The sequence below is a fragment of the Canis lupus genome, chromosome 13, assembly GCF_003254725.2.
Source record: "Canis lupus dingo isolate Sandy chromosome 13, ASM325472v2, whole genome shotgun sequence".
Classification (NCBI taxonomy): Eukaryota; Metazoa; Chordata; class Mammalia; order Carnivora; family Canidae; genus Canis; species Canis lupus.
Window position 1 is genome coordinate 18,631,035 of NC_064255.1, and position 25,729 is coordinate 18,656,763.

The window sequence follows — 25,729 nt, forward strand, 5'->3', positions numbered from 1 at the left end:
GGCAGGAAGGAGCATAGTGGGAAGTTAGAAAAGGAAAATGAGTATCTAAGTTGAAAATCTTAACTAGGAAAGGGAAAAATTTTGAACATAGAGATCTGAAAGAGATTAAAGGTATTTGAAGATGTCAAGCAAAAAGATCTTGCTATCAGTCCAATTAAAAAGATTAAGCATGTATTTTTGTTAACTTTTTATTTTGAAATAATTTTAGATTTACAGAATAGTTGCAAAGAATGGTAAATCAAGTTCCCATATACTGTTCACCAAACTTCCCCTAATGTTAACATCTTACATAATAATAGCACAATTATCGAAACCAAGAAATTAACATTGACACAATACTCCTAACTAACCTACAGACTTCATTCAAATTTCCCTGGTTTCCCCCTGTGTCCTTTTTCTCCAGGAAGATCCAGTTTCGGATCCTACATTTAATTTTGTTGTCATGCCTCCACAGAGATCTCCTCCAATCAGTGACAGTTCGTGAGTCTTTTCTTTCAATACCTTGTCATTTTCTTTCTTTTTTGTTTTAAGATTTTATTTATTTAATTGAGAGAGAGAGAGAGAGTATGAGCAGGGGAGAGGAGGCAAAGGGAGAGGGAGAAGCAGATGCCCTGCTGAGCAGGGAGCCTGCATGTGGGGCTCAATCTCATGAGCTGAAGGCAGATGCTTAACCAGCTAAGCCACCCAGGCACCCCAACTACCTTGACATTTTCAAAGAATACCAGTCAATTACTTTGGGGAATACCCTTCAGTTTGGGTTGTCTACTTCTTCATGTTAGACATGAGAAATTGGGCAAGCAAGCATAGCACAGAAGCAATGCTGGGCCTGTCTCAGTGCATGAGAGCAGATATGAACTATGTTGTTATGTCTGATTACGGTAACATACACTTTGATCACTGGGTAACGTGTGTCTGTTGGAGTTCTTCACTATAAAATTACTATTTCCTCCATTGTAATTTATAAGTAGATTATGAAGAAAGACTTTGCAATAATGCCAATATCTTTTTCTTTAAAACAAAACAAAACTTTATGTGTTTAGTGCGGTTTTAGGGTCACAGCAAAATTGAGGAGAAGGTAAAGATTTCCCATATCCTCCAGCTCCCACACATGCATGACCTCCTCCACTGTCACTATCCTCCACCTGAATGACGCAGAGCCATATTTGTTGCAATCAATGAACTTACATTGACATGTACTAATTACACAAACTCTATACATTAAACTTCAGTAGGGTTCATTCCTGATGATGTACATTCTATGGGTTTGGACAAAAATATAATGACATATCTCTATCATTATAGTATTATACAGACTATTTTCACTTTCTTAAAAATTCACTGTCTCATCTATTCATCCTTCTGCAAACCAGCCCCTGACAAACACTGTTCTCTTTATTGTCTCCACAGGTTTGCCTTTTCCAAGATGCATATGGTTGGAATCATACCATATGTAGCTTTTGCAGATTGGCTTCCTTCACTTACAAATATGCATTGAATCTTCTTCCATATTGTTTCGGGGCTTGATAGTTCATTTCTTCTTAGCACTAATGATATTCCATTTTCTGGATGTGCCAAGTTAGGCCATTCACTTACTGAAGGACATTTTGGTTGTTTCCAAATTTTGGAAATCATGAATCAAGTTTCTATGAACATTCACATCCAGGTTTTCACTTGGACACAAGTTTTCAAGTCCTTTGGGTAAATACTAGGAAAGGAGATTGCTGGATCATATAGTAAGTATGTTTAGTTTTGTAAGAAGCTGCCAGACTGTCTTCCAAAGTATATCATTTTGTGTTCCTACCCAGCAATGAATGAGAATTCCTGTTGTTCCACATCCTCACCAGCATTTGTTGTTGTCAGTGTTCCAGATTTGCAGCATTTGAATATATATATGATATATATAGTAATATCTCATTGTTGTCCTAATTTGCATCTTTCTAATAACATATAATGTATAGCTTCTTTTCATACATATATCACTTTAATCATGTACTTTTGCCCATTAATTTTAGGATTTATCAAGGGTTCTTATCTGCAAAAAAATTAGCTGTCACTTTTACCTAATGATAATCTTTCTATTTCCCTTGTTCTTTCTACATTTAATAAGAGCATAATATTGTTTTAGTGAGGCCAAAGGGGAAGAAGCTTCACATTCTTATTTGTATACTTTTTTTTACCAAAGAGAATATTTTCAAGCTCTCCTAATACTTGGTGTAAATAGAACTCATCCTAACCCATTTAGGAGATAAATGGAATTTTCATTTCAATAGGCACAGCCTGAAATAGCCACTTGATGATCAAAGTTAAATTCTCATAATTTAGGTCCTTTTTATTGAAAAATTCAGCCATTAATCTTGAATTCCATATTCAGTGCTAGGTACTAGACTAAGCGCTGGAGATACAGTATGGGCTAATAGAGACATGTTCCCAGTCCTAATAAAGTTTTCAGTGGAACAGAGAAGGCAAGTGATAATATAATTCATTGAAATTGCTGTGAGTTCATAAATGTAGAAGAATAGTTCATTCTATAGAGGAATAAATGTGCCTAACCTAGTCTGGGTTAGGTGACTGGTCTGATCTACAAGGGTGTCTCAAGCAAGAAAAAGCTGAAATTGCTGAAAGAATACTAATATATAAAGATAAATCAGGGGCATAAGGAACTGAGAAATCATGAGGCTGAGGAGAGTATACAGGGAAAATCTTGCAGGCCATATCAGAACATATCAGAACCATTAATATTGACCAGGGGAGAAATGGAAAGTCACTTCAGGGCTTTTAACAGAGGTACACAAATTTGTGTTTGCAATTCCTTAAGACGACACTGGCAAGCTGTGTGCAGACTGGTTACAAGTGAGGTAATAGAGGCTATGAAAAGACCATTTGGGAGCTTAGTGAGGAAGGACAAACAAGATACAAAAGTATTTCAGATAAAGGTAATGATAGCATAAGTGGAAAAAAGAAGGAAGATTCAGGAGATGCTAAAAGGTAGAATAAATCTGGACTTAGAATTGCCTGTGAAAGATAAAGAGACATATGTGTCCATGGTCACCTCCAGGACTCTAACTTGGATAAATGAGTACACAATGGAGCACTCACTGGATAGGGCAAGTAGAGGAAGAAGTTGGTGAGGGAAGTTCATGACTTCAATTTTGGACATAAACAATTTGGGGAGAAGCAAATAAGTGTTAAATGGGGAGTGGATATGTGTGTCCAAAACCCAGGAAAAAGCTGATACTGCCAGCTTGGATTTTGAGGTTATAAGCATATTGTTGCTATTTCAAACCATGGGAGATGAAGGGTTGCCTCATGTGAGTGTGGGTTGAGAAGAAGAGTCTGGAGACCTATGTCAGGGATGAGTCTCCTGGAAATGTCAGATGGGGAAAGATGGGTCACCTTCATCCGGAAATGTCAGAAGGGTGAGAACAAAAAAAATAAAAATAAAAATAAAAAAAGGTGATGACATAGAAAAGAAAGTATACATTCTTCTCTCCCAACAGTGTAGTTCTCCACCCTCACCTCCACCCCCACTCTGTTCTCTCACTACCTGCCTACTTCTGTTTCTCCACTTCTTTATGTTATGTTGTGAAATTGAATGGACATTTCCGGTCAGTCTACATGCCAAAAGGTCTTTCAGCAAACTTCTCAACAGTTAGCGCCTCCTTCAGTTCCAGTTATCTATTTCTGTATTGCAAACTACTCCAAGACTTACTGACTAACAACTTATTGTCTCTCATGGTTCTGGATTGGCTGGACTTAGCTAGATGGTTCTAGTTCAGTCTCTTAGGCAGAAGCACTCAGATGTCTGCTGGGGTTATCATCATCTGAACGCTAAAGTGGAGTGAGTCAACATGATGGATCGTTTACATGGCTGGTGGCTCATGCTGTCTGTCAGCTGGGGGTTCGGCTGAAGGTTCATCTGGGGTTATCTCTTGGAGCGTCTACATGTGGCTTCTGATGCCAGTGCTAAATGTGTTGTCTCTCAGCTCCAAATCTACCATTCTCTGCCCTTTCTGGGGATACTTCAACTGGACGTTGCAAACAATTCTTCATTGCCAGCTGGTGAGACATCAGGCTTTTCACAGAAGGCTCTGGGGTGACACTAATATCCCTTGGTGATAGAGGCAGGAAGACATTTCTCTTCAGGGTTGTGATCTTCCATTATTATCATGCAGGATAGGACCCTGGTGGTCCTTGTGGACAAACTCCAGATGCACCCTCAGATCATGCTTTGCTCCCTGGCAACCATTTGGGTAACTGCAGTAGGCAGCTTCTGTTGTAGCTCTCAGGCCACGTGCTCCCCACCAGGCCCTTATCTGGGCAGCTCCAGCTCCCTCCTCAACCCTACTCTCTTACCTTTTTGCTACTTGCAAGCTGCCTGTTTCTAGCTAGTCACAACCTCTTCTAAGAAGTTCAAATCTCAGCATTGGGGGAAGGGACTCTCTCCTAGTCCTAAATTCCTTCTCTTGTCCTAGAGGGGATGCTTGGCCTCTTCAAATCCCATTTATTCTTTTAGTAGTTGACCACCTCAACTAGATAGTAATTACTTATATTACATTTTCCCCGTTCAGATAACACCTGACTAGATCCTAATTGATTTACCTCTCTGTGTGGTATGTCTGGGACTGCTCTTGGGATGGGCTCCTAAAGAGAGTGACTTGGGAGTTATCCCTAGCTTATCTTTTCTTCCCTATGTATGTTTATCGTCCAGTTATCTCATCTAGTACTTGGTTTAAAATACCATCCAGATGCTGGTGGTTCCCAAATTGTACCTCCAACCCATAATACCCTACTGAGCTCCAGTTCATATATTCAGCGATGCCCTTAACCTAATAGGTAGTTCTAGCAAAGCTCTTAATTTCCCACATCTTCATATAGACATATTATTTAAAGAAGGCACCACTACTTGTTCAAGCTGATTCCAATACTAAAAAAATGGTTTCATTTTCCCTCCAAAGTGCACTGCAAAGCCCCCCCCCCCAATCATCCCTCATCTGACCTCCCAATACCCCCAACCACATCTAATGTTTTCTTCATACACCAACCAGAATAAACATTTTAAAACCTAAATCAGATCATGGCACACCCTGGGTTTTCTTCAGTGATATCCTACTGCACCAGCCAGCCAGCTGGTAGGCCAGCCAGCATTTGTAGAACACTGTGAATTTGTGTAGAACCACAAACCATCTGACTCCTGCCTACTCCTTTAAACTTACCTGATTTTTCCTCTCATTCCTTCTGCTCCAACCACACCACCTCTCTTGAATTCCTAGAACATATAAAGTCTTTTCTTTCCTCTGGACTTCCAGAGCTTGTCCTCTGCCTATGATGTTCTTTCTCTGCTTTTTTGCAGATGGTTAAGGTCTCCTACAAGGGCCACTCTTCTGGCACTTTCCATACACTCTTACTTTTCTCTTTGTGTTTCTCTCTTAGTGTGATTAATCAGTTTTCAATTAGTTCCTTTTTTTATAATCGGTGTCCTTATTTTTGGAATATAAGCTCCATTTATCAATTCTACAAGTATTTTCTAAATTCTTACTATGTTTCTGATTTTTTTCTGGGCACAAGAATACAGCAGTGACCAATGTCCTGCCCTCTCAGAGATGACATGTGCTTTAGGTAGTTAGTCAGCCAATATCAGAGTGTAATAAGGAACATCCAATTTTATTTAATTCCAAATAAAAACAAATAACAGAGCCCAAATCTGAAGAGAAATTGTCCATATTACTTATAATGCTAAGAATCTTTGATAAATCTCTATAATGTAAACTTTCAGCAATAATCAAAGCAGCTCTGGTGAGCAGAGAATATCAATATGGGAAGATGCAACTTTCATTGCCATGTTTACATCTTCCATTCTGGTTTTAACATAGAAGGTGGTGGTGACATTTACTTGTTTTCCTTAGTCGTTCTTGTAGATTCATGTAGGTGTCTCCATCTGGAGCTTTATTTCGAATCTGTGTTGAATGCCAGCCAGCATTTGTAGAACACTGTGAATTTCTTTTATAACAAGCTTATGGAGAATGGTAGCTGGGGTGGGGAGGAAAAACTACCCAGACTTTCATGCATGCGGACTTCCAATAATATCAAACTTTAAAAATTTGATCCATGCATGTGCATCCCATCTCACTGTAGATTCCAGAGGACAAACAAGAAATGCAGTAAGAATGAACACACCATGAACAGAACACAACCTTGGGCCAGAGGAGACAGAAACTTGTATTTCATTTAAATAGATGGAAGGACAGAACTTCCAAATTTTTTGAAGCTACTCACTACAAATTACCTATGCACAGAGTTAACCTGTATTAAAAAAATTCTATTTGAAAAGAAAGTTACATTGATCACAGTGAGCCTTAGAATCTTAAAATCTTAAAATCATGATGCTCCATAGAGCATGATGGGTGGTAGATATCAAAAATCAAAAGCATGAATCCCCTACCCTATGTCCCTGCCAAGCAGTCTTTTAGATCATGTTTACATACCTCTGGTGCCAAAACACTCAATGCCTTTTCATCTAAAGATATTTCAGGCTGTTAAAAAGCTCTTACTTATGCAATTCAAGTGTCTCAACGTTGCTAATATAAAACTTTCCAGATATCAATTTTCATTAAGGCAAAAGCAAAATGCCTCAAGGCCCCCATCTTATATACTTGAAAATTTTAGTTTTCCTCCCATATTCCAAAGGATGATTTGTGGGTCCAGTGGTCTCCTAGACCTTCTGATTCTGGATCCCGGCTTATATTGAATGTGCCATCTGGGTTCTTTTATCTTACTTCCAGAAGCAGCTGTCCACTTGTTGCATATTGTGCCCCATGTGCTGATGGCCATGCCCATATTTCATTTCTTAGAGTACCAACTACTACAAGCCATTTAGGAAACTTGTTACTGCAAATGAGTAGGTCACAGAAGGAGAGCAATTATTAGATAGTACAGTTATGAAGACAATTGGTCATTTCAACACACAGATTCAGTTTGTCACTGGCCATTCTTCTCCTTAGTCTCTGATCTACCACTATGACCTCTCTCACCCACTCTGTCAGTCTCTCTCTCTCTCCCCTTCTTTCTCTTCCAACCTACAATGTGCAGGGCTGATATCTAAAAACACTCAATTTTGTCTTACCTTATTATGGAAAGTAACTCACTCTCTAGTTTCTTCCGACTCAGACTAGTTTGATGTGGGACATTATACTTGCATAGTAAAATTGTATTATAGAGTGTTTTTTGCATGCAAAGGAACAGTTTTCTCACTTTGATTAGCTCTGTTTCCTTGGTTCCTAAAGTAACCAGCTCAAACTGTAACTTGCTTTAAAATAACACAAATGTCTTCCCTAAATCCTTTTTTTAAAAATATTTTATTTTATTCATGAGAGACACAGAGAGAAAGAGAGAGAGGCAGAGACACAGGCAGAGGGAGAAGCAGGCTCTATGCAGGGAGCCCTGCGTGGGACTCGATCCCAGGTCTCCAGGATCACACCCTGGGCTGAAGGCGGCACTAAACCGCTGAGCCACTGGGTCGCCCTCTTCCCTAAATCCTTATGTTGGCCTGAAGTGGGTCTTCTTAATGTTTCTATGTATTGATTGCATGATAGTTATTGATCTTTTACTTTATGCTAAACACCACACTAGGTATTGAGGAATATTAAGACCCAAATCCTGCCTTCAGTGATCTAGAGAAAATTCAAAAGCAATTAAAATATGTTCTAAAAATTGTTCTTCTGGAGCTAAGCACGGTGTTTATGGGTGAAATACCGGAGTGCACTTACTCTAGACATGGAACACTGGGTTGAGTTGTGTCTCCTTCAAAACATGTATCCAAGTCCTAACTCCCAGTACCTGTGAATATGGCATTTGGAAATAGGGTATTTGCAAATATAACTAAATTAAGGATTGCTAAATGAGATCATCATCATCCTGGATTTAGAGTGGGCTTTAATTCCAATGACTAGTGTCCTTAAAGAGAAGAAACAGGGAGATGACACAGAGATAGGGAAAGAGAGTAACATGAAGGTCTGTAGGCAGAAATTGAAGTTGCACTGTCACAAGCCAAGAAATGCCAGGAGCTCCCAGAGGCTGGAAAAACCAAGGAGACATTCTCTTCTAGAAGCCTTTGCAAGGACTATAGCCCTTCCAACACCTTAACAGCAAATTTCTAGCCTCCAGGTGTGAGAAAACAGATTTTTATTGTTTTAAGGCACCACATTTGTGGTAATTAGTTGTAGCATCCCTAGGAAGTTGATACAGAGGGTTGTCTAAATTTCTCCCAGGCATATAATGTTTAAACTAAGAAATCAATGTGAACAGGTTAGTGAAGGGTTAAGAGGGATTGGAGAGTGTCCTGACTCAGAGAACAGTACCGGCATAATATGAATCCGTCAAGTGATGACTGCTACAATTTTCTATTCCCTATGAGAGCAGGAAATGGAGATTGTGCACAGCTAACAAAAGAAAATATATAACCATATAGGTTTATAATATAATGTAAAATACTTAATATGTCTATATGCTTGTAGCATATGAGCAATATTAGTTATGAGTCACCAAGTTAAATATTAATTAACATCTAAATATTCACTTTCAAATATAGGTAGACTTTCAAAATTGAATGAAAAATAATCCTCTTATGTGTTCTGCATGTTGCAATTCTGTACAAGAGGAAAGCTCAGTGACTCAGGGGTCATTTCGCATCACAGCACTTAAAACACCGAAGCGCAACAGAAAATAGCCTCACCCTCTCCCAACCTAAATTGAAGGTGAGAATCTATTTAGCACAGCAAAGGTTGAGCGTATTGACCTCACTTGTGACGCCTAAGAAATTATTGTCTTGTGCAACAGTATCAAACTTTAAAAATTTGACTACCAGCATTTTTAATGATCAAGTTAAAAGTTGGAAAATTTAATACTTATTCTTGTGCCCTGGAAATGCATTCCATGAGGTGACATTAGTCTTCAGCTTCAGTTTTGGCCGAATACTCGTTTTAACTCTGGGTCACCTGACATTCAGCCACAATGTGTATTTGGTTCCCCTCTCCCATGTGTCTCATGGGCTTACCCTGAAGGGTCTGCTGTGTAACATGGTTAGCACTATGGTAAATAGCCAGGAAAGGGCAAGATTCATGACAAGAAAGTAAAGTGCTTAATTAACATAAAAATATTCTATTGTTCCTGAAATATGTTTAAGAAAATCATCTGGGGAAGAAAAACGGAAGCCCAGAGAAAGTTCCTGTGTCCAACTGAAGGGCTGCTCCATTCTACTCAAAGAAGCATTTTGGTGAAGTCCAATCACGAGAAACAACTCATAGCATGGTGAGTGCCAACGGGACAAAAAATACTGGTTGACAAAAAAGCGATATGGTGAGCCTATTGGTGCAGGAAAAAGAGTGATAGTAACTGATGGACACAGATGGAGGGTTGGACCTTGGTTAAGAGAGAGGTCACTTCCTTCCCAATACTGATAAGACATACGATGAAGAGAGGGGAAAGCTGTGTTTTATCTTGTTTTGTTTTGTTTGCATTTTGAGACTGAACACATTTCAATCTGGATTTCTGTCTTCTGGGGACTGCTGAGTCTCCAGTTCACTCTCACACCTGGGGCATAGGGGGCTCTACATTTCTATTATGGTCCTTCGAGCTCTAGTTTAGTCAAAATCTCTGCCTACCTCCTCAACTTCTCTGCTGCTTTCAAATTTGCAAATGCCTTGAAAGAAAAGTGATGCCAATGTGCTTTCAGCCCTCTCTCCTTTTCTTGGATCTTGGGTGCACAAGTCCTGCTGTCTTGGTAGCTCTCAGATATCTTCAAATGTTTTGGTGCTTAAGTTCTTTGCCTTGTTTCAGCTATTTCAGTTGTTTTCAGAAAGAGGTTTAATCAGATACAGCTAGTCAGTTAATTCATGGAAGTCTAGCTGCATTTTTCCCCAATATTACCTACAATTCACTCCATGTCCACATATCCAGAGATTCTGATCTGGGATCACATATGGTTTATTTTTTTAAAGATTTTATTTATTTATTCATGAGAGACACACAGAGAGGCAGAGACATAGGCAGAGGGAGAAGCAGGCTCCCTCTGGGGAGACCAAAGCGGGACTGTATCCCAGGTCCCTGGGATCACACCCTGAGCCTAAGGCAGATGCTCAACAACTGAGCCACCCAGGCGTCCCCACATGTGGTTTAAAAAACAAAACAAGACCCCATGGGAAATAGCACCCACACCTTCATCCTCATCCCTTGATAGTCATGGGTTTAGAGACTCTTCTAGAAGCAGTCTGAGACTCAGACTTTGGAAGTTTATGGAACAGCCTTCCTGGCAGCTAAACTCCCCAATCACTATCACCTTCCTTTTAGACCTAACGTGGCTACGAATCACACTTGCCACTTGAGAGTAATTATTTCCAGGTACAACAGGCTTTTAAAGAGCCTCTAAAATACACGGTAATTTTTTAAATTAAGTAATTTTTTTTTCTGTTTCCCCAAAATCTCCAAGATAAGTTTGACATTTTCCTGTGTAATTATACATTGACTTATTTGCTTCACTTTTTTTGTTTTTTTTTTTTTTGGGGGGGGGTTGTTTTTGTTTTCTTGCGAGACAGTAAAATACACATTCCTGGATTTATTCCAACATGCGCTATAGGCATCACCAAGTCTGAACCCACCTTGTTCTCCCATAGCACCCAATAGGTGACTCAGAATGCCTCTATTAGTTGTTCAGAAAGTGAGGTCATGGCCTGAAGAAGAGGCAAAGAGCCAGTTACTTAATAAGAAAATAAGCCTTTCATCTGAAAAATAAAGACTATAATTTCTAGCTTTCCAAAATTTTTCTGAGCAACTACAAAAGAATTATTGAAAAATATGTTTTTAATATACTTTTGAGAAAATCCCTTGAGCCTTATCAAAAATAAATACTTGTACTATCCTGATGTCTACACTTGGAGAATTCCTATCTGGATGCAAGAAGCTAAGGACAAGACAGAGCAAAGCAATCATTCCTCTAAGGAATCACACTGTTTGGGGAGGATGGAGAGGAGGGTGGCACTCAGTTCAGCTTATATGTTTTGATTAGTGTATGAAATACCACCTCCTGTAATGAAATCCCGGATGAAGGGTGACCACCATAGGCCCTTTCTTTGAGGTTTAAATTAGCCAATTGCTGCATCGGAGGAGGTGAGTCTGCTTTTCTAAGGAAAAAAAAATGGTGTCATGTTGACTTAAATTTCATAGCATAATGAAGAAAGAAGTCTTTTTAACAGAAGGGCTAAAATACACAGCAGCCATGAAAAATATCTGTGAAATTGTCTTTCAAAATCATCCCTATTTTTTCATGAAACTGCATATTTCAAAGAAAATGTAGAAGAGGACATGGTTGTAACTAGGACTGTCTATTACTAGAAAATGCCCTTCCTTTTATAATACACATAGAAAACCTCTATTTTCCAATTTTCCACAACAAACAGTATTTTACATTTATAATTAGAAAAGTTATATTTAAAGACCTTTAAAAGCTTTGAGCCGGTCCCCTTGGCACCTTGCTAACAGTTCCTATTGGGTTTAAGTGAGCTTGGCAAGCTGACTAAGAGAAACATTTATCACTGTGTTATCATTAGAAGCTGCCCCATGTCCTGCTCAGCACTGACAGGACATCCACTGTGAGTTAATTGCTTGTTCAAAATTTAAAAATATGTGATAACCTCACCCATCATCAGGGTTACTGTTTCTCATCTTGAAGTAGAAATGAACTTGGATTCTAGCCTCCTGGACTCTGAACAAGAGAAGTAAGTCCAATAATTCATTCCTCTGCTTTGTCACCATTGTGGAGAAGTGCTCTTTCTAAAATGATGCACATGGATCCATAGTGTGGTTCAACCCAGAGCCAGTCTATACATAGGAGCCAATGAGACAATTTAATGCCAAGAGTACCAGGCAAAAACATCTTCCCAATAGCTTATCATTTATATTGGCCATTCCTTTGTATTATCCTAAAGCATCTCCTAGCTAACATTCAACGATACAAGGTCCTGTACACGTAAGAAGGGCTTTCCATGCATCATCTCATTTCTCTTCACAAACGCCCTGTGAAATCAACCGCTTGTTATTTTTGCAGTTTTAGTGAGCAAATTGAGAATCAGAGAGATTAAGTACCTGCCCAAAACCACAGGGTTAGTAGCCAACAATCTCAGACTCAAACTCAGATCTGGCCTGACTCCCACACCCCATGCTCAGAACCATCGTGTGACATTGCCTTTTTCCACGGCTCCTGGGAAGTTTCAGGTAAGTTAGTAAGTAGGTATGCAAGCTACTGAATGACCCTGGCAAGCTACTTAACCCGTCTGAGTTGGATTTCCCTTAGTTATGAAATTAGCATGGTAACAATACTTATTTGAAAGGGCTGTCATAATTAGTAAAAGGCAATAATGCAAGCAAAGTGTTTCTGAGACAGCCTAGCCCTCATAATGCTAAATAAATTCTAGTCTATTATTTTCTGTGAAGATAAGCTCATTACTTGTTCTTATTGTCTATAACCACTCCAACAAAATACCTTTTAAGTATTAGAGACATCTTTATTGTTCAATACTAATCCATTTGGGGCCAAACCATAACTAATTCTATGTAAAACCTTGAGCACATCTAACTGGTCTTCTATTTTATCCATGTTTCTCCATCAAGTCTTCAGAAAACATGGAAAACTTTACATTACATTCTTACAAAATCTAGACATACTCAGTCGAGGCCATTCATCTTCAAGACATGCCTAACCAGTCTAGAAAGTTCATTTAAAAATAAAGCGAAAAGAAAAGGAGGACATGAAGATAGTTTGTTTTGTATAAGATGGAAATACATGTTAGGTTTCTTTAACCTAATATAGCCAAAGTTTAATCCCTTATCTTGCTAAGAAACCAGTTGTTCATCTTGTCTGTATTACATTGAATGATGCCACCATCATTCAGGCTCTCTAGACACAGAAATCATAAAGGCTGTTATTTATTTTTTTATTTATCTTAAAAATAATGAAAAACCTCAAGCATAATTATAATGAGAGAGGGGATCCCTGGGTGGCGCAGCGGTTTAGCACCTGCCTTTGGCCCAGGGCGCGATCCTGGAGACCCGGGATCAAATCCCACGTCGGGCTCCCGGTGCATGGAGCCTGCTTCTCCCTCTGCCTGTGTCTCTGCCTCTCTCTCTCTCACTATCATAAAAAAAAAAAAAAAAAAAAAAAAAAAAAAAAAACTATAATGAGAGAATAATCAAGAAAAGCTTGATGGTACCAACTGTCTCTCAAGTCTGTTCAATATGTACGTTTTGCAATATTCGCTTCAGATATTTTTTTCTAATTGTTTTCAAAGAAGGACATTATAGATACTATAAAGTTTTCTGTATAAAACTCCCCGATCTCATTCTCTCCTTTTTCCCTGAGGTAATTACTATCCTGAAATGTGGTTTATCACTTTGTATGTTTTTAAAACTCTGTCACATATGTTTGTATCTATAAATAATATACAAGATTCCTTTGAATATTATGCAGAAGGCATTATACCATACCTATCTTTTAACTATCTCTTATATTTCATATTGCAATTTTCTTGTTATATCATTGTGGAAAAACTTATATGTTATTCTTTTCCTTTACTTGCCAGGTTTCAGAATAATGAATTGGTACTCTTGCAACCTACAAAAGGTGACCTGTGGGATTCTTAAAAAAATACCTTTATAATCTCTTGAATTATAACATATTTGGTGCTTCCATCAATGGCAGAAACTATTCACTTTGATATTCTGATGGTTTTGTACTCTGGACACCATTGTTTGAAGAGAAAACTGTATCATAGTCTCGGGTCAGCCAATTGATGACTTAAAGCATGGTATGAAATCAGAAGGCCTCTTTAACAGCATTTAATAGGAGGAAAACTTAAAAAAAAAAAAAAAAAAAAAAAAGCCGGAAAGCCTCAACAAGCTCCTAACCAAAGTCAGAGGCCACATCGAAAGAGCAAAGCCCAAATGCTTAGGTTAGGATAGGGTCACAGGGTAGATGCAACTGTAAATATTGAATCTCTACATGCCCTGGAGCCCTCTGTGCTGCATAAGTGGCCTATTTCCTCTCGCTAGAAGATAGCACCCAGATCCCCCTACCCAACTATGACCTTCCTGCTGGCAGGATGTACACAGACCTCAGCTAATGCACATACCTTCCAACATCTACTTCTACCTCTACCACTGGCCACTAGACTAATAACCAAGTTCAAGCATCAGCATTGCATAGCCGGATGTAGTGCTGTCCTGATAAGGGAGGGAAGAGATTATTCACTAAAAGACCTATAGAACTTGGCTACTGTGTACCAGCAGAAATGAGAAAGCCTGAGAGAGAAACTTGAGGATCCTGACTGACAGCAGTGACAGGGAAGAGGGTATGTAGAATACTATGACAGCGGATAGGGTATCTGTAAGGCACTGGAGGAGTGTTGACAGAAGCACTTCATGCAGAAAAGATAAACCCAAATTCAGAGTAAGTGACTTTTTGAGTAAATGACTTTTTCAGTAAGAATAAAGACCTGCCTCTTCTGTTACTGGAGTGGCCCATTATAATCAAACTGCCACCAGGTATCTGGGGGATCACTCCAAGGAATGGTACCCCTAGTCACTCTCTCCTGCTTAATTTGGGTTTCGCCTCAATGCAAGTCTTAGCCCTGGAAGAGGTTAAGATTCATTTCAGGACTTCATAAGGTCCAAACTGCCCAACATTATGTGATCTCACTCATGAATTAGGACCTGTGTGTCCTCCTCCATCTTTTCTAATAGGGGCACTGAGGTTCCAAGAAGACTTTGCCTTTGGAAATTAGTACTTACTTGTTAGTGATTTCTCGGTGCTCCAGGTCAAGGTCTTTAAATATTTTCTCGGGGTTTTTTGTCTTGTTTTGTATTATGCCCTATTTTTTGTTTGGTTTTGCTTTGTTTGTTTGTTTTTTATCATAGAGGGTGTTTTTGATTTTGATAATTTGGCCCCACTCACTTATATTTTCAAATTCATGAGAATATTTTATTACCTAATTTGGTTGAAGATATTTTTTGTTTGTACAATTTTTGTGGTTGTTCATTTCATTTCAATTTAATTCAGGGAGAATAAAAAACTATTCCTTTGACACCACTACTTTTCTTATTATATGCTGTATAATGTTGTATTATGTTACATTATATCATATCATATGTGATTATATTTATGCATTATCTACATTTTTTTAAAAAGATTTGTCATTGCCATTCATGGCTCTTCTTTTTGATCAATGGTTCCCTCTATTTCACTGAGAAAGATTGATTCATCCTCACTATTAGTAGAAACTGCTTTGACCATAATCAGTATTGCCCTTAAGTCCCAGCAAACCTATCCTGTGCTTAGCTCTGGCCCTCCTCCTGCAGACCCCTCCCCACAGAGCAAGTAGTCCTAGAAATCAAAAGAATGTGATCACCCAGTGTCTCTGTCCCTCTTTTAGACCAAAATTAGGGAAAGACTCAGGAATTCCCTGCCCAAATGGATACAAGCCCACTTCCAGGGCCTGCACAAGTTGGATGACACACGAGGGGTAGTCATGGCATGGCTCTTTGTTAAGCCAAGGGTTGGGAGAGAGCCAGTGGATGGAGCTTTGAAGTATGGGCTGGAGCATCCACATTCACGTGTGCAAGACCCCTCACAGTATGGGTTGGAATTGGTCAGAGGGAAGTTTGGTTTGGCTGTGGGCTCAACCCTCCTTTTTACTCTACCGCAGGCTCTGTAAGTATTAGGGGTGGGTCTGCCAGTGATCCTCAAATTATAAAATCTTACAGTTTCTCAAATTTCTCAAACTATTTCTGACTTGTTTTGCAACTCAGCTCCCCCACCTAATCACTTCCTTTCTCCACTGCCTTTTTCAGATTTTTAGGGATGTCTAGAGCCTTTTGCTATTTCAACATGGTGCTAAAGGGCATCTCATGCTGAGTGGGGCTCTCAGTCCATTACATAAGACATTTCTCTAGTTATTAAAAAATATTATGCTGGAGTCAAGTAACACAGTGAAGCTCTCCAGCATCAACAGTACTTTCACAATATTTATTTTCTTATCATGTGCACAAAGATACATATATGCACATGGACAAGCGTAATGTATTTAATGCATTCACTTTGCTCAATATGCTTCATCATCTCTAGCATTTCTTTTAAGTATATGACCTTTTCTAGACAATTCTTTTCTTTAGATTTATTTTTCTAATTTTCTTTAAAAATACTTTTACTTAATAATAATAGATAGACAAAAATGGTTTAAAAACAGGAGCATAAGTTACCATCCCAATAGAACAGTGAAAATATGGGAACCGTATTATATGAATCCTCCAGTGCAGATTCCAACCAAAAGGATTTTTGCTAGCACATGTATGTAGTCTTATTAGCACGGATTTCAACTAAAGTAGTAAGTTTTGGGTAGATATTTTATAAGAAGTTAAGGGAAGATTTGGACAGCGAGCATTCACATAGTGAGGGAAACCTCTACTTCTCTCTGTTGTATAATCTCTGTGCTGCCAAAAAAACTTATTTTTCCAGTGTAAATGTTATTCTAATTAAGTTTCCCTAGTTAAAACTATGAATAGTTTTTCACAAATATAAAAAAATCTAAATCATGAACACATCATTCAAAGACACTCATAACCTGATCTCAACCTAGCTTTCCAGCTTCATCCTAACTTCTTCCAGTCATAGCAAAACCATATAAAGCCACTTACTCAAACAATCCATGCACATATACTGATTCCTTTCTTTGGAATATCCTTCTCCATTTGGTACCACACCTACTTTCTCTTTTCTCAAACCTCTAATGTTTCCTTTCCCATCCTCATGCTTAGCAGATAACTGCATTTTATTTTTCAGTAAGAAGATTGAAGAGATAACTTTGCTTTCTGATTTGCTAAGAAAATTGAAGAGAATGTATACCAAATCTCACTACCGTGACTATATATCCATTGGCATCTACACCTTTAACACTGCCTTCCTTTGTGTTACTATAGACAAGCTGTCCTTGCTTCTATGCAAGGCCAGACCCTGTATGTTTGTGCTAGATCCTTACATTCTTATTGACCGTTATGCCACTGAGATCTCTCTTCAAGAAACAAACTTACCATTCAGCTGCAAGGAAGGCAGTTGGATGATAGCCTTCAACTTCAGAGCCTTTTTGGATCTATCTTAGCTTTCAAGGTAAGACTTTGGATTCCTGTATAGTCCTCATCTTACGATGGACCATTAAAAAGCTACTAGGATCTATTTCTCCTCAACATGAGATAGCTTTACTAGGAAATGTTTGCTTCCAGGTTTCCTTTTGCTTTTTCTGAAGCTCTCCCTACTCAATCCTGCTTCTATCCCCTCTTATTTCACAGATGTCAGATTTGAATCATGGACTGAAGGCTTCCCCTACCTAATATTGTTTCTTCCCCCTTTATCTTTCAGACATTCTTACAGGGAATTTGCACTGCCAATTTTATCTGTGTCCACTTCCCGAAGGATCAGAACTATCAGAGTTAATAGTCAGAGTGAATTGAGAATTGGATTTGAGAACTGAATCCCTTACCACCCAACTGCCAATAAGGACACAAGTGGTCAGAGCTTTACCAGGACATCTTCTATGAAGTAAAAGACTAATTGTTATAAGTGCATCTCCCAAAACAAGGAAGGAACCTCTCTGGGGTCCCCAAATAATTCTTTCATTTACACATTGGTTGACATGAAAAAGAACCAGCTTTAAGTGAATGTGAAAGAACTATGTAGCAGGTCCAGACTGTGGTACAATAGCCCTACCACTTGGGTTATACATTCTAGCAGACCCTGTACTATTGGGGGTGTCTGAAGTGGAAGATGTAGCATGGAGTTTCTGGCAAGGACCATTGGGCATACTACAAGGCAGGGTCCTGAGGTTCAACAGCAAGGCCAAAACATAGGCCAGGGAGAGTTATTTGCCTTTTAAAGACAGCTCCAAGGGAGTTAGTGGGCCCTGGTAGAGAGGGAATACTTGGCCGTGAGACACCAAAAGCCACACCAGAATTTCCCATCAAGAGCTGAGTTATATTAGAACCATCAAGTCATAGAATCAAATAGTCCCAGCAGCAATTCATGCTAAGATAAAAATGGTAGATACATTCAGGATTAAACACTAGTAAAGACCAGACAGTACAAGTAAGCTATATGATCAAGCACAGCAGACCCCCACATCATCATGCTGGCTGAATGCCCCTCCATCAGCTCACACTAATGAACATATGGCGGAGGGCATCTACAAAACCATCTGAAGCAGGAAGGAACAGCCTGAATTTAGTTTATGAATAGTTCAGCATATGGGTACAAGCCGAAATTAAATGATAACTGCATTATAGCCACACTCAGAAAAATGATCTTGAAAAACAGTAGAGAGGAAAAATCTTACAGCTGGGAAGAATCTTAAACAGAACAACTGGCTTATCCACTTATAATAGAAAGATAAGTGGCCTAAACTAATATATATGGAATAGATATCAGTGGCAGATGAGTCTGGCAAGTTGGTCAGGAGTATGAAAGCCAGGAGTTAGAAGGTTGTAGACAAATACTTAAAAAAAGACTTAAGGACAAAACTTTTGGAGTAGAGGGTGAAGATGTATATGTGGGAGTGAATGTATTTTATTTGAAACATGTTCTTATCACATGTTAATAACTTCCAGAAAGCATTCATAATTGAAAAGGCATTGAATAAACAAGCAGAAAAAATTGGGCAAGCCAAGTGGCATTAGGCAGTGTTTGCCATCAGACTTTTGAATTGGCATGATGGTTCCATGAACAGAGTGGCTACAGCAGCAGAGATGAAGACTAATTAATCACGGGCCACCCTTATCAATGCCTCTGATTTAACAACAGAGCCCAAAAGTATATCCCTAATATGGCCCTATTCCTTGAGGAGACTGCCCAGCCACTTGATGACAAGATGATTATATTGGATCACTGTGAACCTCATGTCTACTATGCATCTGGCTGCTTCCTCCTGATGAAAATAATCTTTTTTTTTTTTTAATTTTTATTTATTTATGATAGTCACAGAGAGAGAGAGAGAGAGGCAGAGACACAGGCAGAGGGAGAAGCAGGCTCCATGCACCGGGAGCCCGACGTGGGATTCGATCCCGGGTCTCCAGGATCGCGCCCTGGGCCAAAGGCAGGCGCCAAACCGCTGCGCCACCCAGGGATCCCCTGATGAAAATAATATCCTCTATTTCTCTTCCTATTTCCAAATCTCAAATGAATGCCTTTCATTGGAAAATGATTCAGGAACCAGTTGAGGAAGAGAATTCAGGAAATGAAGTTCCTACCTTTTCTTCTGTGATGCAGAGATCTTACAAGGAGGTGGCTATGAGGCCAAGTTAATGACAAACATTTGACCATGGTCCATCCCTTGTCAACCTGGCATTTATACTCTTTTGTTACCCACAATTAAACTTCCAAGTTAAAGCAATAATAATTGCTGATGGCTGATTTTATAACAATCTTCAAGCATGATATATCAATGGAGAAAAAAAGGGATTTGACCCAGGCAAAATAATTTGTCTTTCTTTGTTAAGGTTAAATAAATTGGACATCTTAAAGAGAGGCAGGAGAGCATAGTAGTTTAAAAATGTGGACTCACAAGACAGATTGTTTGGGATCGATCTTATCTCTCCTCCTTACTAGCTTGTGACATTCAGCCAGTTGCTTAGTTTCTTGACATCTCACTCTCCTTTCTCCTAAGATAGAGATAATAACTGCACCTATTTCAAAGGGTTGTTGTGATAAAAAAAAAAAAAAACATGTTCAAATATGTTAAAATGCCTAGATCCATGCCTACCATATAGTGGACATTCTATAAGTTCAGTTGTGATTATTCCCATCTTGAAGACAGTTTGTGGTTGTGCCTGCAGGCAAGAAAATGACAAAATGTCGAGTTTTTTTTTAAATTAAGACTTTATTTATTTATTTGAGAGAGAGAGAGCATGAGGGGAGGCAAGCAGAAAGAGAGGGAGAAGAAGGCTCCCCACTGAGCAGGGAGCCAGAGGCAGGGCTCAATCCCAGGACTCTGAGATCATGACCTGATCCAAAGGCAGATGCTTAACCAACTGAGCCACTCAGGCGCCCCCAAATGACCTCTTATGATCTCCTCTAATGCAGAGTTTCAAAGATTTTTGTGGTTTAAGGTTGCTGAATTTGCCCAGTCCTAAAAGTTTTCCCACCCTTCCTACCTTATCTTCATCTTCACTGTCTTCTCTGTGGACAGAATGCTCTTAGCAGTGTATGGGAAACATCACTGACTCATGCTCTCCTCTGCCGCCATCCTCCACCATCAATCAGTTCATCTGGTCAGATCACCTTCTCACCAACCCACCTTATTCTCTTTTCTTTCTCTCATTTCCAAAAAATTTTCCATGCCTCCTCTGGTGTTTGAGGTTTTTCTTAAGTCTTCCTAGACAGTAGTTCTGATTTGGTCCAGGGAAGAATAACGTCAAGCATAGTCCTGGGATGGAAATTGCAAAGGCTCAAATATAATTCCAGCATTCCAATTTGGAACCCAGAGGGTTGGGAGTTCCATAACTGGTGCACACTCAGCACTTTGCTCCCTTGTGTTATTGGTGCACATTGGATTATAAACTCTTTTAAGGACATGGCTTGTGTTTTATTCATCTTTGTATCTTTCCCAGCACCTGGCACAATGTTTTGCTCAATAAAGGATTGTTAATGGAAATAAATAAAATGAAATGGAATAATGTCCTTGGAAATTTGTGAATAGTTTAATTGCTTAGCAATGAGGTTATTTTCTGACATTTTCTTTTTATTTGAGTAACATTATTTTTAATACAGAAAAATTATAGATATGACAAAGATGATAATGCCATTATCCAGAGATAGCCACTGTTGTTACCTCTTGCATTTCATTCTAATATTTTAATTTTTTTACTTAAATATTAATATCCTTTTCTGTATGCTATAGAGTTTTTTAAACTGAATTTATTTTCTATTATTTACCTTAAGAAATGATATTGGATACATCAGATCTACTTGTTTAATTTGAAGAAGGCTAATTGTCAAAAACCTACTGTGAACCTCCTCTTATTGAACAAATATTAGGTTAATTATTTTTCCATCTAGAACAAGATGAAAACATCAATAATTTAATTTACTCATTCATTTTATACTTACCAACAAATGGTTATAGGACTCCTTCTATATGCCAGACACAGTTACATGAGGATATTCTAGTAAGCAAAAGAGACAAAAATGTCTGCCCTTAATAGGCATTTCATTCTAGTGGGGAGAGAGAGAAGTAAAAAAATAATAAATCAATACATATCACGGAGTGTGTTAAGTAGTTATAAAAGCTATAGAGAACAATAAAGCAAGAAAGAAGGATAGAAAGTGCTTGCAGGCATCCATTTTAAATAGACACTATCTATGCAAAGACTTGAAAAATGTGAGGGAGTAAGTCATGCAGATATTTGGGATAAGAGCTTTGCCGGCAAACACAGATTAAGTGAAAAGTGGAGCTTGGACTAAAGTAAAGTAAATGAGGTGCCTCAGCTGTAAAATTTAAGGAAGCTCCCATTCTCAGTTTATGTAAATACAATTGATCCTGAAAAGACTGGGAGGAAGACTGCTCCTAGAAAGTTTCAGAACCAGTGAGGCGCTCAGTGTGCCTGATGCAAAGGGACCCATATGTACAGCAGCTGCCTGAGTCAGAGGTGTAAGACAACCACTGCAAGACCTCAGAGCATTGCAAGGAGGTTGGCTTTGATCTGAGTAAGATGGACAGCCACCATGGAGTTTTGAGCTGAGGAGTATTCTAGTACAACTAAAAAAGGAAAAAAAAAGGAGTAACGATATAAAAGAATGAAATTAATCTGCCATTATTGCAGATGCACATAGAAAACCTGAAAAAAAATCCACAGAACATATATTGGAAAAATTAGAGATGAGCATGGTTGCTGGATTTGAGGTCCAATTTGTGAAATCAATAGTATTCCTCTATGACAAAAATATTGATAAGAAAATATTATAAAAATCAATGTGAGATTTATGAGCAAATAAAGAAATTTGTACATTGTCCAGGCACTAATTGGACAAAATGTTCACAGTTTTTATAGAAAAATTTTAAGCTTTATTAAAAACCTAAGGAAGAAGGGAATAAATTGAATTAAAGCTTAAGGATTTAGTATTTAAATATCAATTGTATCCAAAGAAATCAATAAATTTAATACCAAAAGAATCAAGTTTCCTTTACCAGTTACCTCATGTCTACTATGGTATGTCTACTTGGTTACCAATAACCAATTAAAAAATATAATAAAGTCTTTTCACGAAGATGGGGCCAAATGTGAAGAAGGAAGCCCCTGGCCCTCCCAAAACCGAAGTCAAAGCAAAGGCTTTGAAAGCTAAGAAAGCTGTGCTGAAAGGTGTGCATTGTCCCACAAAAAAAGGAGATCTGCAGGTCACCTACATTCCGAGGACCCAAAACCCTGCATCTCTGAAGGCAGCCCAAATATTCTTGAAAGAGCACCCCCAAGAGAAACAAGCTTGATCACTATGCCATCATCAAGTTCCCCCTGACTACCAAGTCAGCCATGAAGAAAATAGAAGACAACACACTTGTGTTCATTGTGGATATCCAGGCCAATAACCATCAGATCAAATAGGCTGTGAAGAATCTACATCATTGATGTGGCCAAGGTGATATGGTCAACACCTAGATCAGATTCGGATCATCTAAACTGAGTCTAGCTGGCTATAAGTATATATATATATATGTAACAGAAATTTAAATACTCTATAGCTAGCAACAAATCCCCTCAACAACTCTATAGATGTTCATCAAGATTTCTTGGAGGAACATTTTAAACCCCATTAAAATATGTAAAAGAAAATTTACAAAAGGTAGTAATATACCATGTTCATGAATGAGACTGATTAGCATCATAAACATGTTACTTTTTCCCAAATTATTTTATAAATCTAATGCTGTTCCAATAAAAATTCCATTCAAACTCATTCCAAAACTTAGATTAAAATATGGAACTAGTTGTCAGTTTTAAAATGAAAAGGAAAGAGAAGTTCATCTGGTTATACATCAAGTTTTATATAAAGCCTTAGAAATAGTTTGGGTCTAGTACATAAGAACAAGTAAATTAATCAATAAAACATAATAATGAGTCCTAAAACATCTATGTAATACAGTAAAGTGATTTATCATGTTCATGCAGCCTACTTGGGTTAAACACCTACAATGTAAAAAACTAACGTAGATTAATATCTATAATGCTAAAAGAATTCTTACAAATATATGTTAAAAAACAGTGAGCTGAGTTGAAAAATGAGCAAAATTTATCAACAGGCAATTCATAGTGAGTCCCAAAAAGCTAACAACTATAAGATGAGATACTTGAAATTAGAGAGGTGCAACTCTAACATTAGACTATTTTATACACACTAATTTGGCAAAAATTAGGAAAAGTTGTAGTGTAAGTGCCTGACAATTAGCTTCTTTGAATGTGATAGAAGTACCTGACATTAAGCTGAAGCATCCCCGTGAAACGCAGGGACACCTGCACCCCAATGTTTATAGCAGCAATGTCCACAATAGCCAAACTGTGGAAGGAGCCTCGGTGTTCATCGAAAGATGAGTGGATAAAGAAGATGTGGTCTATGTATACAATGGAATATTCCTCAGCCATTAGAAACGACAAATACCCACCATTTGCTTCGACGTGGATGGAACTCGAGGGTATTATGCTGGGTGAAATAAGTCAATCGGAGAAGGACAAACATTATATGGTCTCATTCATTTGGGGAATATAAAAAATAGTGAAAGGGAATAAAGGGGAAAGGAGAAAAATGAGTGGGAAATATCAGAAAGGGAGACAGAACATGAGAGACTCCTAACTCTGAGAAACGAACTAGGGGTGGTAGAAAGGGAGGTGGGCAGGAGGTGGGGGTGACTGGGTGAGAGGCCCTGAGGGGGGCACTTGATGGGATGAGCACTGGGTGTTATTCTATATGTTGGCAAATTGAACACCAATAAAAAAAATTATTTTAAAAAAAGCTGAAGCATCCATTTCAAAGATATCCATCTCGAATGAACACATCTGGATAGAGAGCCAGGTCCCTCCACCCATTAAGTTCCTGTGTTAGAAAGCCCTGGGTGACTAAGATAACTGGCCACTTGGTTGACCCTGTTTCCCTTCTCATGTTTTAATTCTTGCTTTTTGTTTTAAATTCACCAGCAAAGAGTGGTCTTGTGAAATCCTAGGAACCCTACCCTCAATCTCAATAAAGGTGGAGTCCCAGGTCTGTGTATGCTCTCTCTCTCCCTCTGTGACCTGGCTGTGTGACCTTGGGTGTGTTGCTGAGGTAAATTTTGCAATCATAATAAGCACCACAAAAGCAAGTCCAGCCACAACATTGGTTCTGTTAGGGAAATGTCCATAGGGCTTGCCACCAACAGTGAAGGCTGGGGTGGGTGCACTCCCCAACAGGCATTCCTAGTTCATGGCATCCCTATAGATAGGCTGAGACCTACACAAAATGAAGGTAATGAAACACATTACCTTTTGAAACACACCTGCATTTGAAACACACCTGCAGGCGGAATTGTAAGCTAATGCAGTCATCTGGAGAGCAATTTGAAGTACTTAATGAAATGAAATATTAATAAATCCTAGTAAGCTTCTCTTTTATATATATCCCAGCGAGAATTGTCCACAGACCCATATACAGGCTTATCTAAGAATTGTCATCTCAGAACCATGTGCAGAAGTGGGGGATTGGTAACAACCTAGGTATGCATCTATGGATGGACAGATAAGTAGGAAGTGGTATGTTCAGTGCTTTGCTAAGCAGCTATCAGAAGCAATAGTAAATACAAACATACGAAACAAGTGTTGATGGGAAAAAAAGCTAAGAATCATAAGGTATAAATTGCTTTGTATCCATGCAAATTCAAAACACTTCTATATACAAAATAATAACAGTAATTTTCCAGAGAACTATACATCTTGAAGGACATCAGAGTGGTGCCCATGCCAGCAAGAGGAGAATGGAAGGAGATGGGTGATAAAGGAGAAAATACTGAAAAGAGATTAAATAAGAAGAGGGCATTGTCTCTAATGATAGCATTAATTACTAGGAAATAGGATTAACCTGATGTTTTATACTTGTGCTCTAGAAGAAAGAAAAAAGGGTTTTAATAAAAAAAAATAGGTAAAATCAAAGGGAAGCCTAGATTTTTAGTCACTTCTCACTCTAATATTCTGGTTTTCTATGATACATGAGATCCTTCTGTACTGAGTAAGCCTTGAGAGACAATTTGTATCATTTTCCATTGATGGGATGAAGCCAAACACCTGCAAATCCAGTAAATTCAGGCAAACTAGGCTCAGGGGAGCTAGTTTCACATCATCTGTCAACAAGGACATCAAAGAGAGGTGGGAAATCGGAATTATCTGTCTCTGGGCTCCAAGCCCTGCCTATGACTCCCCAAACACCAATTACAGTAATTCTCAGTGTTCCTATAACCCTCAGCATCTGTTAATTGTTTAGGGCTTCATATTCTACCCTGGAGGCCTCTCAGTGTTTTCAAGTTTAGTTAAGGAGAGAACCAAAAGAATAGACAGGTAAGTTAAAAGCATGGAGTTTGGGAGCAAATGTTCTGTGCCAAGTACCCCCAGTTTGGTGTGCAGATAGCTACAA

General features: G+C 38.6%; 1 long non-coding RNA gene across 1 annotated transcript in view; it reads left to right on the plus strand.

Annotated features, from left to right (window-relative positions):
* LOC112662093 (uncharacterized) overlaps positions 1-20,769 on the plus strand; it is a 21,339-nt gene extending 570 nt beyond the window's left edge. Inside the window, exons 2-4 of the long non-coding RNA XR_003138208.3 lie at positions 404-480; positions 9,179-9,303; positions 17,453-20,769. This is a non-coding gene — a long non-coding RNA (uncharacterized LOC112662093). The remainder of the gene's footprint in view (positions 1-403; positions 481-9,178; positions 9,304-17,452) is intronic.
* The last annotated feature ends 4,960 nt before the right edge of the window (positions 20,770-25,729 follow it).